Genomic DNA, 16,928 nt, shown 5'->3' with positions numbered 1-16,928 from the left:
TTGAGGGAAAGGAAAGAAAAATAGTTAAAACCCAGAAGGAAAATCCAATAAAATGATGCATTCTAGTCTAGTTTGTCTGGTTTGCCTCAGAACAGTGCTCCAGTATGACCAGTATCTTCATTTCCAAATCTTAATGTTTTAACATCCTCTGGGAGAACATAATTATGTTGCAATTTATTTGCTTCAAGCCTCATATGATCAAATATTTCTGATGGAAATAATTTGGTTGAGGTTTATGATATTCAGGAACATCATTGATTACAAATCTAATTACATAGAGGAATGAAAACTACCTGCATGAATTTGAAAGGTCAGAATATTGTGAGGGATAAGCAGTCAAACTATTAATCCCAAAATATCAATCAACATTTTCATAGTAATTTGAGATTGATCACATCCTGAGGTTAGTTTTTTTGTTGGTATTACTTGTGAAGAGCTTACATTACCAGAACACAAACACAACACAGCTATGTGTTCCCCTGTCCTTGGGAAGGACAGAACCAACTTTCTATCCCTTAATTTTCAAAAGGTCTGCTGCTGCAGTTATTATGAATGAAACTGTTTCCAGAAACATCTCAACATGGACATAGTTGGAAAGCACTCCCCTAAATGTTTTAAAGAAACAGTTAAAAAGCTACCTGCAATTCAGGATCCTATCATCAATTGAATAGCGGTTTACTATAGGGATGGCATCAGCATAATGCCTCATGTCATCAAAGGTCATTATGGAGTAACATAATTTTGAAACTCTGGTTTTGGTGGAGCATTTTGCATTACATTTGTGCAAATTCAGAACTTGCCAAGTCACATCATGGAAAAGTGAATTCAATGTAACATTCAGAAATTGTGGGCTGGATTTTCCAAGGAATTGTATTTAAATGTAAATTGCCACTCGACTTCCCCTTTTTCATAAAACAATAGAGCTTTGAATTTCTGACAGGAGATTCTGATCAGTGGCCCTTCAGAAATGCAGAACTGCACTTCCATTCTGACAAATTCCTCGTAATGCAAAACAGTGGGGTATGGCAAAACATGCCCCTTTCTCACAGTAGTCAGTTAGTGTAATTTAAAGGTCAAGCATCACGGACAACTACTGTGAGAACTGTTATGAAAGGTAAGAATAAAATGTAAGCATGAGGTTAGGTTGCTAAATTGAGTGCTAGATGTCTAAAGGGTATGATGCTAAATTGGGTGTCAGATGGGAAGGGTGTAGAGTACCGAGTTCGTAAAGTGCCAGGTGGATTATGGATAGGGATAGGGCCAGGTAATTAGTGTGATTGGAAGATAGGGTTCTAGGTGGGAAGGGTGCCATTAAATAGGGCAAAATGGAAGGGAGCCAGGCTAAGCAATGAAGCTTTTAGAATCGGTTGGAGAGTATTGTGAAGATGTAGGTGTGTACTGTCCCTTTGAGAGAGAGAGAGAGAGAGAGAGAGAGAGAGAGGAAGCTAACAAGGACTAGCTGTGTGAATGTGCTGAACAATTTAAAATGTAACATTTGGTTGAAACAAATAGCTTGGTTGCATTGCCATGAAACCAAAACAAATTCAAATTCGGCCAATCGGTTTAAATTATACCCTGGATACCAAAATCCAATCAAAGTTGAATTTTACTGTTTGGGATGACCTCAAAACAATGAGGTGATCAGATGTTTGGGGTATAAAACCAGACATTTTGAACAGTTAGGGAGAGAACAGCAAAGAACACCCACAAGTAAAGACTGCCAACAGAATAGCTCTCTGAAAGGTACCTGTCAATAAGAAATTTGTACAGCAGTAGACCGATGCCGACCTCAAGAAACCTACAGGTAAAGTTCAACATCTGAAGATGACAATTGGGTTTGAAATTAATTTGCTGTAAATTTAAAGAGGGAATTTATCAGGCCAGTATTACAGAGTGGCAAGTAAAAGATAGGTTTAAGAGAAAGGAGCTGTAAATAATTGTGGTTTTAATGTTCTCTGTTGGACTTAAAGAATAAAGTTGTTAATTTTTATTTTAAATCGTGAAATCTGGGATAGTTCTTTGCCTCTTGAAATTAACAGATTACGGCGCAAGGTGAGCTTCTCTGTGTGTCAGGTTTAAAGTAGCAGAAGGGTTTACCCCGTGTCGCAACAAGTGGGTGAGAGATATTAAATTCTGGGAGAGGAGTGGTGCCAGGTCCAAAGTAGGTGCATTCAGGTCCCGTTGATGGTGGTTCTGTTGGGTCCCATGCAGACAGGGGATGTCGGATCAGTGTCTGTGGTGTGAAGGTTCAAGAGAAAGTTTAGCTGGAAGTGTGTAAGTTAATTTGGTGGTCAGTTTAGTAGTTACTCAGGAGTTAAACCCTTCAAATTCTCTGATTTAATTGGAACATTTTGAAAGGTTGCAGACACAGGGGAATTGCTCAGCAGAATGTTCTATTTCACAGATAATTCCTTTGGAGTCTGCTGTGTCAGGACACCAGTTGCCTTGTACAACTCACATTCACAAATAATGATCTGATTATTGGAAAATCCAGGTCATAATTTTTCATATAATATTTAATATCAACATTTTGAGTTGATTCCTATTGTATACCCCTGGGGTGTTAATGGAATAAAATTGTAGCCTCATTTAACACCAGCAATACAATATGCTCCATTTTGAAAAGACTCTATATCAGGTGTCCATAGTTTGGTTTTAAGTGATAAGCTCAGTTAATGTAGAAATATGGGTCCTAAGACATAGGGCTTAAATAACTTCACAGAGGCTTGTGTCCATCATCAAGTCACTGTTTGTTGATACATGAAGAGACCTTGACTATGACATTGCCTCAAATAGAGTCAGGCACCAGATACTCTGACACTCACCATTTGTATCTGTCAGCCAGGGCTCCCTCATTGGAGCAATTAATCTGGTCCAATCAGGGAACATGCATTCTGTGATGTCTAGCTAGCTGACCTTGTTACAATCACTACATGGTCAAATTGCTATTTTAAGCCTAAAAATAGCCCAAATGTGTGTTGTGTTGCATTAGTGACTCCTCTAGTTCTCCCACGTGCTTTGTCCCGGTATTGGTTGCTATGCTATCAGACTCTCCTGCCCATGTAGGATTTCCTCCTTAAATCCCACAAAATTTCACTCTTCCACTCCACCTTGAACACCTCCTGTTAAAATACATCTTTTTGTCATAACATTTGCTTGTCTATTCAAATTACTTTCCAAAGCTGAAAAGAGAGACATGTTGCCAAAACTTATCACCTTGGTCTCATCAGGACAAATGCAAGAATGCCAAATTTCAAACACTCTTTCTCATCAGCTCAGCACCCAATTTGTGTTTTCTCTTATGCCTAATGGAGTACCAGATAATTTTGCTGTCAAATTCACAATATAGATTTGTGTTCTTGTGGTGGTAGTAATTGTCATATTTCGAGCAGTCGCCAAAGCTATATTAAGTTCCATCAAGCCTACAGCAGCCAATATAGTTTACTGTTTTTCTACTATTGTTTTGCACATTTTTTAATAGCTAAGAATGTTCCTTTTTTTCTTCTGCATCATTCAGTTCCATTTAATGTACAACCTAATTCATTCGTGTTTCATGACAATCCCATTCTATGCATTCCACTTCTTTGAAGACAGCCTCCTTTTGCTTCTTGTAACCTATTCTTTGCACAGTTCAATAGCTGAGTCAACGCTTCTTGATCCCTTCCATCACTCTCAATGAGGAATGGTAATGAAACATTTTATTGTTCAAAAATACAGTGATCTCATAAATCCAAGAGTGACTAGGCAGTATTAATGCTAGTGGTACAGACATTCCATCCAACCGCGGAAAGTTTTCCACTGATTTTATTGTAATTCACAGAAAGGCTTGTTATTATATTGAATGATTGGCCAAAGATGTTGCTGTTATGTGGTACTGGAATAAAATGACAAAAGCCTTTAATGTTCTAAGTTGATAACAGCTTTTCAGATCAACAGCAGAAGTGTGGAATGCATTCTTTTCTTCAACTTGTGAACAGATTGTTCAACTCTAATGATTTCACACAAACATCTCCTTTGCACTACTCAGGACTTCTTCACTGTTCCATATCATTCACTTCCAGATCACAAGGAAGGTGTAAGGCAAGTGATGGCAAAGAAAAGGCAATACCATGTTTCCTAGTCATTAGAAGTGGCAGGACAGATGGAAAGAGCTGAAGTATACACAATTCTAGGCATCTTAGATAAAGTTAGAACACAAGACCAGAGGGGTTATGATGAACATATGCACGACACTGGTTAGATCTCAGTTAGAACATTATGTACAAATCCAGATGCCACATCATTGGAAAGATGTGAATGCATTGGGGAAAGAGAAGAAGATGTTTGAGAATGTTCCAGGAATAAGACATTGCAGTTATGAAGATAGCTTGGAGAGGTTTGAACTGTTTTCTTGGAGACTAGAAGGCTCAGACGAGATTTGATACAAGTTTTCAAAAACATGTGGCAGCTGGATCAAGTGGATAATGAGAAATTGTTCCCACTTGAATTCAGATCAAGAATAAGAAACACAGTTTTGAATTGTTTTGCAAAAGAAACACATGTGAAGTGAGAAAAATAAATCTTTGTATGAGAGTTGTCCAGGTTTGGAATGTTCTGCCTGTAAGTATAGTGCAGGCAGGTTCATTTGTGGCATTCAAGAGGACATTGGGTAATTACAGAGTTTCATGGAAAGACAGGAAATGATACCAAGGTAAAATGTTCAAACAGTCAGTGCTGACACAATAGGCTGAATAGCCTCCATTTGTCATGTGTGCTTCTGTGATTCTGAGATGCAAAGTTAAAGATCTTTATGATTGAGATTCAACACAAACCAAACTTACTACTGGCCTCATAGGGAAGATGTATACATAATTTTTTAAATGGCATCTTCATGCATGGAAACCACCTTATCTCCCAGAAGCAAAATTTCACCAATTCTCTATGTTGACCTACTTTGATGCTGCTTCAATATCTTTTGTTCCCTTTTGATCATTTTATTCTCCATATAAGATAGATAAAAGGTTGTTTATATCTCCTCATATGCCAGAAGTGCTGTCTCCTTTCAATGCAACAACAGCCCAAACCTCAACATGTGTGTGAGCTCCCATATTCTTACCCCTTTCTCACACTCCCACCTTGTTAGTTCCTCTATACCACCCATATCTCCTCATTTACTATTGCTACCTCACATTACCCCATGCTCTTTCTCTGCCTCGCTATTTTTTCACCTACCTTATATTCTCCAATGCTGACAAAAACCTCCTGTCCCTTCCCTGCCCTTTAGCTCTTGATACGCCAACATACCACCATTTTCTTTCCATGTTCCTCATTGTGACCCACAGGCCACAATCAGTGAAGATTGGGGACAATATTTCATCATCTCTAACATTCAACACTGGAGCCCCCCCCATGGGTGAATACTCAGCTCCCTACTGTACTCACTGTATACTCATGACTGCATTGCCAAATACGAGATTAATGCCATTTATAAGTTCACTGATGACACCACCATAGTTGTTTGAATCTCAGATGGCGACGAGACAGACAGGAGGTGGAAGATCTGGAAAAATGAAATAAACAACCTAGCTCTCAATGCCAACAAAACCAAGGAATTCATTATTGACTTTCAGCTGGATGTTACTCATGCCCCCCCTACACATTAACAGCACAGAAGTGGAACGAGTGGAAGGTGTCAAGTTCCTTCAAGTGGTCATCCACAACAAGCTTTCTTGGACTCTTTATGTGCTCGCACTGGTTACTAAGGCCCAACAACATCTCTTCTTCCTCAGGCAGCTGAGGAAATTTGGCATGACGGCAAATACCCTTGCCAACTTTTATAGGTATGTCATTGAGAGCATTCTGTCTGGATGTATCACTGCGTAGTATGGCAGCTGAACCATTCAAGATCAAAGATGGTTACAGAGAGTGGTGAACTTGGCCCGGACAATCACAAAGGTCAACCTCCCATCTCTAGAATCCATCTACCAGGCCCGCTGTCAAGGAAAGGCTGCCAGCATTCTTAAAGATCCATCCCACCCTGGGATTGTTTTTCTACAACCTCTACCATTGGGGAGAAGGTACAGAAGCCTGATCACATGCACCAGCTGGTTTCGCAACAGTTTCTACCTTACTATTGTTAGAGTACTGAACGGACTCACAAACTCTTAACATTCACCTGTACCTGTGTTTTTATGTTTGCCACTGTTTGCCTAGTATTTACTATCTATGCTACTTAACTATATGATCTGCCTGCATTGCTCGCAAGACAAAGCTTAACTGTGCCTAGGTACACATAAAAATAAATTCAATTCAATTCATTTCATACCCACACATACAGTATCCACTATGAACAGAACCCATTAGCCTTATAATAATTTTTGGATAACTTTGGAAGTGCTCACAAAATTGTCAAAGTCATCAAAATAACATTTAAAAACCTCCTCAAAAATCTTAGTTCTCTAAGGTTTTTTGGTGGGAGGCGATGGCCTAGTGGTATTATCGCTGGACTGTCAATCTAGAGACCCAGGTAACACTCTGGAGACTTGAGTTCAAATCCGGCTACTGCAAATGGTAGAATTTGAATTCCTCAAAAAATAATTCTGGAATTAGGGGTCTAATGATGACCATGAGTCAATTGTCAGGAAAAACCCATCTGGTTCACTAATGCCCTTTAGGGAAGGAAACTGCCATCCTTACCAAGTCTGACCTACATGTGACTCCAGACCCACAGCAATGTGACTGACTCATAACTGTCTTCTGGGCAAATTAGGGATGGGCAACAACTGCTGCCAGTGACACCCACAGCCTGTGAATGAATAAAGGAAAGAAAAGCAGGCATAAAACTGTCAAAAAAAAACACCATTCAAACCTTTTTAAAATTAACACAATCCTGTTAGTCACTTATTACAACAGAACTATGAGTATTACTGAGTAGCAAGATATTCTGCTGAGGCTTTACATTTTCCATTCAACCAGATAGATACAAAAATGTTAAAATTATAGAGGACCAACAATTTAGACTGCATGAGAAAAAGATGCTCATTCAATGGCAAGTTGACTCTTACTGATTGAGATGTTGGCACGGAGAATGCACCAGGAATTGTTTTCTCCTATTTTTTGTTTCATTCAAAAAGGGTGCAATGCCTGAATATGTTGCTTTGGCTCAACAAGACAAATCCCTGCTTATGAATATCTCTGGCTTCGAAGAAGCAGAAGTGAGCCACATTCTAAATCTGGCTGATAATCTTGAGTCTGTTGTTGGTGTAATAGCCATCTGTTTGACCACTTCAAAGGCTCAACAGATGGATGGGCTGTAAATCAATAAAAGTTCAAGGCAGAATCGAAATTATTTATTAGAATCTGAATCTTCATACTGTTGAATACAAACATTTTATTCACTGAACATTTATAATTTTGGCTAATTCAGTAGTTTCTAAACTTTTCTAAAGTAAAACACTCCTGAATTACTAAATGAAAAACATGCTCAAATTATAATACAGCATCCACGTATGACATATGAAAGTGCCAGTGATGTTTTGGCTTATGTGCCACAAGTTCCTCATTCTGGAACAGGATTTCTCAATGGAGCACAAAGTGTATAACCTGACCTTTTTATTGCATATTTTAGAAACCTACCTGCCTCACTGAAAATCTCAACCTTTAATACATACAAAATTGGGTTAGACAGCAAGATGGAAACTCTGATGTCAGTTTTTATGAGCACTGGTTCCTGAAATTCCATGTTTCCTCAACATAAAAAGTGGTAACATTGTGTTGAGAATTTGGTCATATTTTCTGAAAACAACACCCCTTCACACACAACCATGATCAATCAGCACTTTTTACCCTTGCTGATATGACTTTCTCTGTGCCAGGATAGCAAACTCCGACTCAGCATATTTCCTGAAATATTATATTTCTCAAAATAACGATCAGAGATGCAAATGAATCTTAAACACTGTTAAATGGATGACCTTCAATGGACTTGATAAGTTTATTGTCGATATTCAACATATGCTAATGGAAATTTGTCTCATTGGAGTGAAAATTATAATAATCCTAATACATTACACAAAATATGCCACTTGCATATGTGATGCTGCAGGTGTTGATGTAGGAATTGTCTCTCCTAGAAAAGTTTATCTCAATTTAAAAATCCAACTTCTAAGTACAGCTACAACATATTCATCATTCACCATGCAGATACCTAATTTTTAATTTATTTCTTTACCACTAACTTAATCAGTTGCTGTAATCATTTACCTTTGAAGTCTTTATCCTTGTTTCTCTTTGTTCTTCTCCTCATCGAATCCCATGATTTCATATGGAGTTCCCTTGGTTCCTCCATTGCTGACTTTCAAAACCTTGTGCTCCTCTCTCTTCATTCTATCTAAACATTTCCCTTTTCAGTTACTGATAGATGGCTGACAGACTCCAAAAAGAGCGGTCTTAAAATCTGATTAATTAACTTTCTTGAGGCATTAAAACTGTCAGCCGTATCGTAAAATGCCAAAAATTTGACCTCCGTTGTGCAGACCTCAGGGATCATTTTAAGAGTCAGCAATGTTAGGGGTGAGTCTTGCCCTTTGGCAGCGTGGACTGATTAAATTATTGCTCTACTTCTTTCTTAAGTAATAACAAATGCATGCAGCAGTTCCATTAGCATCTGCAAAGGTTAAAACGAGGTTGAGATTTCAGGTGTAGAACCATTAATAGAACTAATTCTCTCTGCTCTTTTCGAATTGAACCTGTAGAGCATTACGCTTGTTATAATACTAGGACAAGGCAAATTAAACCCTTGTAATGAAAATTTGAATTAACTAGAACAAACAGTCGGGACAAAGGCCAGTTCTGGTATGTAATTCACTTCCTTTGATGCAAATTCTGCTCTATTCACTCTTGTCTTTTCATATCATCTATCAATGAAAAGTGAAGCCTTGTTGGCCACTTAAAGGATAACACACTAGAACAAGGGGGGCTGGAAGCGTACTTAAGTGCAGCAATATATTCGTGTTACTTCACAATTCTAATTAATTTTCCTCTGTACAATGTATGGAAAGAATATCTATTGGTGGCACTGTCAGTAATAAAATTACTGAGATGAGATATTGCCCAACTTAGTTGATTTAAAGATGCTTTTTTCAATTTCCCTGACAACACTGTTGCAGAATTATTTCACACCAGGTAAAGCATGGGGCTTATAAATATTCTTACTATGTCAGGGTAATCTGACACAAAGGAAATAAAATATCAGTAATTTCAAATAAACTTATATGTTTGATGCATGAAAGTAACAAGTTATAATATCAAGACATTGCATAGCATAAAATTGAGTCTGACACTCCATTGCAGGCCTGATGGGGCACTACCCATAAGACATGCAGACATCAATAAACTAAAATATTAACTGCCTTCTCAAAAGGCTGTCAAAGATCCAATAGCAGTATCTACGAGCAGGAATGTTATTCCCACTGTCCCATCCAACATTTGTGTCTCAACCAACACCACTGAAAGCAAAGATTATCTGAAAATAATCACATTTGCTGTTTCTGTGAGGTTATTGCATTTATTTTATTTTGCATTTTCTATAGTGTAATAGCATCTACTCATCAGAATTATCTCATTAGCCAGAAAAATTATCTGAGGCGGTAAACAAAATTATGTAAACTTCTTTTTTTTAAACAATCTGATAAACAACAGAAAAAAGACATGCTGTATTATATTTTCCAATAAAACTAAACTCATTTTTATTCAACAGCCCCAAAATTCACTTTGCAGCACTGAATAAAGCTCAGTTTGCACAATAGATTCAATGAGTTCATGTCAGGTTTGCACTAGTTGCCATATCAAGCTCTTGCCCAATTTAGTAAATACATTAAAGTAAATATATTTAAATTGATTGAATTTAGTAACGGACAAAGATTCATTCATATCAGGCAATGCACAACTTCTGCATATGTCAGTGTCTATATAAATACACCATTAATCAATGTGACCTATAAAGCCATTGTAGAGGTAGAGAGCACCAACCTTTCATGATTGACACATGTACAGTATTGATTTTTCTAACAATATAGTGTAATCAGGGTACTGAGTTTTTGTTCTTCCAATTATATAAAAACCCTAGCCTTTGACTCATGCAAGATGCCATGATCAATTGCACAAATTCAAACTCCATTAATATAATGATTATGTAGAACATGTCATGTACACGATGCCAGTTTTGATGCAATGAGGACCAGTGGTAATGTCAAAAGATTTATATAACTCTAAAGAACCACTGGAAGTTCTGAAAACATTAAATATGTGGCTAAAGCATATAACTGAAAAAACATATAATTAAAAAGGATAAAATAATGAAAAACAATTGCACAGTACATGTAAACAAAGTCTTGCTTAAATGACGACTGAGAAATCAAACTAGAACATATGGCACAGTAATGAAATGAACAATGGGTTAGGTGACAATGATGAGGTGCCAAATGAATGCTGATCAATTACATTGCTCCAAGAAGCAAAATGAGATTATTTAGATGGAAAGAAGAAACCAAAGGGATTACGTTTTCAGTGTCAACCAAGGACTCAGCAGATTTAGGAAAATAATTAATTTACAACAAAACTGCAGAGCTAAAGGATATGAGACAAACATTCATGCTCCAAGCAAGAATGACATCAGGAAAGAGTTTTCTTTTAATGCATAGAATATTTTACGGGCTAAATAACACAATATGTTATTGTTGTTTGGTTAGTAATTTTGAAGACTGTTAGGTCCATAGCTCCCTATGATCTCACAAATAGGGGTTCATCCGTAATCTAGTCATCTTTGTAATGAGACATTAGCAAACATATATTCATGGTCAGATGGGAATTTGTCACAGTTTTTGGCACAGATTCCCAATTACTGAGAAGACGATATGCAAAGTTGTCTAAAGACCTGAAATTATAATTATAGCTAACAAATTTCTCGTGGCTATGCATGAGGTCTTCAATTCGCAGCAGAATACTTGAACATAGATATCAAGGACTAACAAAGAGATTCATAAGGATGAAAGATTTCAGTTGCATACAGAGATGATCCAAATGCACAGTTCTTCACAAAGCATAGAAAGCTAATGAGAGATTTGACAAAGGTGTTCAAAAATCTTCAAGGATTATGTTAGGGTAAATAAAGAGAAACTTCCACTTGGCACAATAATCAGGAAATAGTGCTTGAAGGCAATAATTAGGTAGGTGGCTTGCCATTGTTCTGGCCACTGAATAGTCAAGAGTTGGACATGTTGCAGTGTCGCACCATGTTGCATTAAAGTTACACCTACAGTATGTATGTGTCAGCGGCTTTCATGGCAAACAGCCTGCATGTACTTCAAGTGAATGGTTAGTCTGAAAATCAATGGTTAGCAGTCATTAGTGGGTCAGGGAAGACTACAGTCAGCCAGGATGTACCGCCACAATTGATCACATGGCTAGGTCAGTTCAACTGACATCAGCTTGAAGAGTGGGCCAATATTTTCTGCTTAGAGACAAAGGGAGGAATTGAGTATGATGACAATTTATGGAAAAACATTTAGTGATGATAAAGCATCAGGAGAGGTGGTGTGCTATCCCTAATGACTATGCAGGAAGCACAAAGATATTGTAGAGTTAATGTGAGTGGTAGCCCAATATGTGTAAGGTGACAAAGAAAAGATCATTTACAGATCACCTTCTTCCTGCATTGCTGAGTATCCTGTTTAACCTGGGACACAGCATTGATCTGGCCTGAAATTTGAGTTGGTCTGTTGGTGTGGCAGCCTGTGAGACCTACAGAGCAAAGAATGACTTCTTCTCCTCTACCCGATCCATCCAGACACCTCCAATTCCCAGTTCATGGCGTAGCGAGTTAGCTTGCTTTTCCTTTGTCAATGTCATGGATGTAGAGACTTGTGCACCACAGTGTGAAGGGCAGTTCCTGGTGAACAGCACCGGTAGAGATGGTCTTTAAACATGGCTCCAGTGGCGTAAACAATGCAAAGTCCTGGCAGCAGCACTACTGTCACCTGTCTATTTCCTGAGCAAAGTGCTGATGAAGCTGGTTGTGTAACTAACGAGGTAGACTGCGGAAGATTGCATGAAAAACGTCACTTCAAGTCATGACAGATCAGGTGCAGAGAATCTCATTCAACAAATACTTTTATTAAAAATGGGAAATTTCCATCTATCTCTTTATGCAATGAGTTAGAATGACTTGAAATATATTACCTGAAAATGCGCATTGCAACCATTATGGGCGAGGGTGGTAGATGGAGACTCAATCCATTGACAAAATCTTCCAAAGCCACAGTTATTTCTATTTGGAAGGACAACCACTGTAGATACATGGAAACACCACCACTTGTAGATTCCCCTCCAAGCTACGTACCATCCTGACTTGGAAATATATCACATTTCCTTCAGTTTCACTGGGTCAAAATCCTGGAACTGCCTTTCTAATGGCAATGTGGGTCTACCTATGGTAGATGATAGCAGTGGTTCAAGAAGACAGCTCACCAACTTCTCAATGGCAACTGGATATGGACAATAAATGCCAATCCAGCCAATGACTTCCATGTCCCATGAATGAATTTAAGAACAAAATTCAATGACAACTAGCAAAACAAAAATTCTATAAATACTTGAAAGTGAAACACATTCTGAGCTATGGGAAAAGTGCATAACACTAATTGGATGGGAATACGTGTATTTGGACAAGTAATCTTCTTCTTGGCTGTAACATTTCCAGGATTTTTGAACAACTGTACTGTCTTGCAGTTTCCTCTCCTTCAAATATTGACTCAATGTTTTCTTCAATGCTTTGCCCTGTGCTAAACAATTCAGGTTACCTCAATATTCTGGGTGAAAAATGTTTTCCTAACCAATCTCTTCAGTCATTCAGGATAATTTTAAATTTATGTTCTTGGTACTGATGCTTCTATGAAACCTTTCATGTTCAGTCTATCAAAATTCTGCATAATTATTTAAAAATCTCTATTATTGTTCCTCCCAATTATATTTCCTCATAGCCATTTGCATTCGACGACTGAAATTATCTCAGTATCTCAATGTCTTGATGCATCAGCTATATTATTCCCTATGGTTTTAATGTCCTTCCCAACATGGGATAGGACAAACTCCATATAAATAAACTGAGAATAGATAACAATGAGTTGCTGATGCATGCTAATGGCTGTGTTACTACTCAATGTTGAGAGTGTGGTGCTGGCAAAGCACAGCAGGTCAGGCAACATTGAAAGAGCAGGAGAATTGATGATTCTCCTGCTGCATGGGCGCTGCTTGACCTGATGTGCTTTTCCAGCACCACACTCTCAACTCTAATCTCCAGCATCTGTAGTTCTCACCTTCTCCCCATGTTATTGCTCAATGGCATGGCTCTCATCTGTCCATTCAGATATTGGGTATAAAATTACTACTTCTTTTCAGTACTGAGAATCTCATTTTTCCAATCTCACCATATTTTTCAAACTGTATTGTCATTACCTATGTTATTCAGGACCTGGGAGAATTTATCCCCAAATCTTTGAAATACATTTTTATACATGATATTCACTCGATCAAAGCATTCCATGAACTTACTTTTTATTCCCTCAAAATGAAGCCTGTTGAAAACTTTTTTTCTTGTCATTTTGAAAAGCTTCTGGAGGTTTAAATAAGTTCAGATTGACATTTGTATTCAATTGGACAGGCAAACTATTGGGTCATTTTAACCAATATGATTGGCTTTTAAAATATATTGACCTGAATGTGGAGCCAGAAGGAATGTGAGGAATTGTATTAAAAGGAGATCAGCTATTTGCGCTCACCCTCCCATTGCTGTTGCTGTCCACCAAGTGTCTCCTCCAATGCCCATTGCCACCTGCCAACCCAATAATCCAATTTCCTATTTCAGATATTTCCTACTTCCTTGTCACATTTTTTTCCGTCCTCACTGAGCTGAGGACCATTCAAAAACATTTTGTTTCTGAGAGACAAATTATTGTCAGCAATTTGCTGGGTTGGTGATAAATAGGGGCACAGCACACCTCATCAATCATTGAATCTACATTTTTTCATAGTAATTAAACCTGGATTCTAAGTTTTGATATTCTAGAAACAATTCAAGGCCATTAAGCAAGTATTGACATGTACTGAGGATATCACAGCAGTTCATGAAATGGAATCATTCAATCAAATGGATCTTGTGTAACCAGATATGCTGTACAATATATTAAATGACAAAGGACTCACTGAAATGACAAGGTCTCTTTATAATGCAGATGCTTTTTATCTGCTTTAGAAGAAAAAAACATGTTAATTAAAAGTGACCTTTTGTTTTTCTTTCAGCTGTTTCCAAATCATTTTTATGATGGAACTTGATTATAATTTGAATAAGTACAATAAATCATACTGCCATTGAGAAGAGATGTCTAGCTGACAACACCAGGTTTCGTAGAAGGCAAAACCTTTTATACTTCACTGCTGGTCATACCATGAAAGTGTTTCCATGTAATTGATTGGCAGGGAAAGGGGACTTTGAAGATTTCTCAAACCTTGACTTCAGTTGAAATGGGATGGACCAGAGATTTTTTTAAAAAAACATGTTATTAGTAGCAACATCCTATTGTAGGCTATGAGAAGTCTAAAGAACTATTAGAATATTTTGAACATTAATCACCCTGTTTTTTGACATTTATCAGTGACTTCACTATCTTTATCCTTGTGCAAATCTAGTTAATATCAGACAATATGGATGGGTATAAATTATCGCCCCTTGCGGGAGTTTGAAGATAGAAGGAGCCTCTTAATCTGGCAGGAGAGAGTTGGATGGGCATCCCACCATTTCATCGCTTCTGACATGTTATTAAGTGTAAGATAGACTCCTGGACAGCCTTCTTATCCTGCCACCAATTTAAACATTTACCTGCTTTACATTCCAATGTTGGTATTCATCATTTGTGGGCAGTTATCAGCTAAAGAGCAGAAATAGCAAACACTGTTAAGCTTGCTGGCAGTTGGATGTAAAGTGTGGCATGCTCCTCATTGTCAGAGACAAAGTAAATTTTTATCTTTCCTGGAAATACTGGCGAAAATGATGGGAGGGGCACAACTGGGCAGGTTAGCTCTGACATGGTACCAATCTGCTTCTTGCCACCTCATCAACTAAATTCTTGCTGAGAAAGTCCAAATATAACAGTCTTGAACCATCCCCAATTAAGATCCTTAAATGGTCAATAAATGAACACTTAAACAGCCTCACCTCCCTGATTGCCTAACCTTTCCAATGTGTGAGAACTGTGGCTAGATTCTTGACTGAGATACCAGGCTGACTGGCTTGTTGGGTTCAGCGTCTATAATAGCCACAATCTAGAGTAATCAGAGACACAGATAAGGGAAAAGAGGATTACCACTAGAAGTAAAGTCCCTGCTCTTGCCTCCGATTTCATTCTCATTGTGATCTCCCCCTCCAATTCTCAAGAAGAAGAGGAAAAGAAAACTGGTTTTCTCACCACTTGATCTCCCAAGGGTTAGACCTCAACTGATGACCCTCAGGATTCAGGGGTTGCCTGCCTCTGATTGGCCAGGAGCTTCTGAAAGCATAGATGCTCTCTTTGAGGCTTGCAATGGGCCTAGAAATTCCCTCTTGCTTTTGTACGTGAGCTAATTGATACACGAGCAAGCATGTTCTCTTGGCATGGAGAGTTTGCCATATTATAATTTGAATAAGTACAATAACTCATACTATCAATGAAAAGAGATGTCTAGCTGACATAATACAGTGTTTCCTGCACTTTATATTAAAAATGGAAAATTTTGCCCTCGTGTCTGATTGAGGAAAGAGGCACCAAGAAGTTGGGGCAGGTTGGGGAGAAGAGGGAATACATGAGAATCACATCTATGCTCTTTCTTCATATAGAGTCATAGAGTCATAGAGATGTACAGTATGGAAACAGACCCTTCGGTCCAACCTGTTCGCTCCAACCAGATATCCCAACCCAATCTAGTCCCACCTACCAGCACCCGGCCCATATCCCTCCAAACCCTTCCTATTCATGTACCCATCCAAATGCCTCTTAAATGTTGCAATTGTACCAGCCTCCACCACATATTCCATACACATATCACCCTCTGCGTGAAAAAGTTGCCCTGTGGGTCTCTTTTATATCTTTCCCCTCTTACCCTAAATCTATGCCCTCTAGTTCTGGACTCCCCAATCCCAGGGAAAAGACTTTGTCTATTTATCCTATCCATGACCCTCATAATTTTGTAAACCTCTATAAGGTCAGCCCTCAGCCTCCGATGCTCCAGGGAAAACAGCCCCAGCCTGTTCAGCCTCTCCCCATAGCTCAAATCCTCCAACTCTAACAACATTCTTGTAAATCTTTTCTGAACCCTTTCAAGTTTCACAACATCTTTCCGATAAGAAGGAGACGAGAATTGCACGCAATATTCCAACAGTGGCTTAAACAATGTCCCGTACAGCCGCAACATGACCTCCCAACTCCTGTACTCAATACTCTGACCAATAAAGGAAAGAATACCAAACGCCTTCTTCACAATCCTATCTACCTGCGACTCCACTTTCAAGGAGCTATGAACCTGCACTTCAAGGTCTCTTTGTTCAGCAACACTCCCGAGGACCTTACCATTAAGTTTATAAGTCCTACTAAGATTTGCTATCTCAAAATGCAGCACCTCGCATTTATCTGAATTAAACTCCATCTGCCACTTCTCAGCCCATTGGCCCATCTGGTCCAGATCCTGTTGTAATCTTAGGTAACCCTCTTCACTGTCCACTACACCTCCAATTTTGATGTCATCTGCAAACTTAATAACTGTACCTCTTATGCTCGCATCCAAATCATTTATGTAAATGACAAAAAGTAGAGGACCCAGCACCGATCCTTGTGGCACTCCACTGGTCACAGGCCTTCAGTCTG

Source organism: Chiloscyllium plagiosum, unplaced genomic scaffold, assembly GCF_037043375.1.
Source record: "Chiloscyllium plagiosum isolate Xiang-an unplaced genomic scaffold, Cpla_swu_hap1 HiC_scaffold_6, whole genome shotgun sequence".
NCBI lineage: Eukaryota > Metazoa > Chordata > Chondrichthyes > Orectolobiformes > Hemiscylliidae > Chiloscyllium > Chiloscyllium plagiosum.
The sequence above is the reverse complement of the archived record's forward strand: the minus strand, read 5'-3'. Positions refer to the sequence as shown.